This window comes from Rousettus aegyptiacus, unplaced genomic scaffold, assembly GCF_014176215.1.
Source record: "Rousettus aegyptiacus isolate mRouAeg1 unplaced genomic scaffold, mRouAeg1.p scaffold_m13_p_5, whole genome shotgun sequence".
NCBI classification, from domain to species: domain Eukaryota; kingdom Metazoa; phylum Chordata; class Mammalia; order Chiroptera; family Pteropodidae; genus Rousettus; species Rousettus aegyptiacus.
The window spans coordinates 45,412,496-45,414,361 of record NW_023416308.1 but is presented as its reverse complement, the minus strand read 5'-3'; the positions used below and the strand labels follow the sequence as shown (position 1 = coordinate 45,414,361).

The window sequence follows — 1,866 nt, the reverse complement described above, 5'->3', positions numbered from 1 at the left end:
TTTCTGTAGGATTGTTTGTAAAGTTCTCTCATTTCTGATTTTAGCTATTTGGGTTTTCCCTTTTTGTCTTTAGTTAATGTAGCTAAAGTTTTGACAATTTTGTGGTATTATCAAAGAACCAGCTCTTGGTTTTGTTGATTTTCTCTATTATTTTTTCTATTCTCTATTGTTTATCTCTGTAATCTTGATTATTTCCTTCCTTCTGCTTATTTTGGATTTGGTTTGTTCTTTTTCTAGTTTCTGAAGGTGAAAAGTTAGGTGGTTGTTGTTGATTTTTTTAATATACACTTTTATAACTATACATATTCCCTTAGTATTGCTTTTGCTGCAGCTCCAAGAGTTTTCCTACATTGTGTTTTCATTTGTCTCAATTATTTTCTAATTTTCCTTATAATTTCTTCTTTTGTATATTGGTTTTCAAAGAATATGTTGTTTAATTTTTACATGTTTGCGGATTTTCCAGTTTTCCTTCTGTTATTGATTTATATTTTATCATGTATGTGTGTGTTTTTTAAAATGCCTACAGCACCTGGTCTTCCTAAGTGGTCTCCCATCCAAGTACTAACCAGGCCCAACCTTGCTTAGCTTCTGAGATCAGAAGGGATCGGGCATGTTCAGGGTGGGATGGCCGTAGAGTTATTGATTTCTAGTTTTATCTTATTGTGATCAGAGAAGATTCTTGTATGATTTAAAAAATTTAAAATTTATTAAGGCTTATTTTGTGGCCTAATATGTGGTCTATCTAAGAGAATGTTCCATGTGCACTTAATTTCTTTTGTTTGGTGGAGTGTTCTGTATATGTCTGTTTGGTTCAATGGTCTGTAGTGTTGTTTGAGCCTTCTATTTCCTTACTAATCCATTATAACTATTTTAAGTGTGCAATCCAATGTAATTATGTACATTTCCAATGTTAATCAACCATTACACTGCTCAGTTTCAAACTTTTTCCTGATCTCCAACAGAAACTCTACTCATTAAACAATAGCTCTAGATGCCCTGCTCTTTCTTACCCTTGGTTATCTCTACTCTTTCTGTATCTATGAATTTGCCTATTTTAAGTATCTCATATAAGTGGAATTATACAATTTTGTCCTTTCGTTTTTGGCTTATTTCACTTAGCATAATGTTTTCAAGGTTTATGTTGTAGTACATATCAGAATTTCATCCCTTTTCAAGGCTACGATATTATTCCATTATATCTATATACCACATTTTGATCATCCATTCATCTCTTGATAAAAATTGACTTGTTTCTACTTTTTGGTTACTGTGAATAATACTGCTGTAAAAACTTGTATAAAAGTATCTGTTTAAGTCTCTGCTTTTAATTTTTAGGGGGTATATACCTGAGAGTGGAATTGCTGTATCATATGGGATTTCTGTGCCTAACTTTCTGAGTAACTGCCAAACTTTTTCACAGCAGCTCTACCATTTACATCCCTACCAACAGTATACAAGTGTTCCAAATTTTCCATGTCATTACCAGCACTCAATATTTTCCATTGTTTTGATAGGAGCCATCCTAATGTGTGTGAAGTGTTATCTTGTGGTTTTGAATTGTATTTCTCTAATCTAGTGATGTTGAACATCTTTTTATATTCAGACCCTTTAAAAATCATTGTCATTTATTTTACTTCTACATGTGTTTGAAAAATTGTAACAGATTGTTTTTGTTTTTCTTTAAACAATCAATATACTTTAAGGAGATTTAAAATGAAAAAAAATTTAGCCTTTCATTTTTACAATTTCTGACATTCTTTGTTCCTTTGTGTAGATCAATTTTTTTTATAAGGTATTATTGTCTTTCTATTTGAAGAACTACTCCTAACATTTCTTATAATGAAGGTCTTTCAGCTTTCACTTCTT

General features: G+C 31.1%; 1 pseudogene; it reads right to left on the bottom strand.

Annotated features, from left to right (window-relative positions):
• Positions 1 to 517: 517 nt before the first annotated feature.
• Positions 518 to 636, bottom strand: LOC118603056 (annotated as a pseudogene).
• Positions 637 to 1,866: the final 1,230 nt, after the last annotated feature.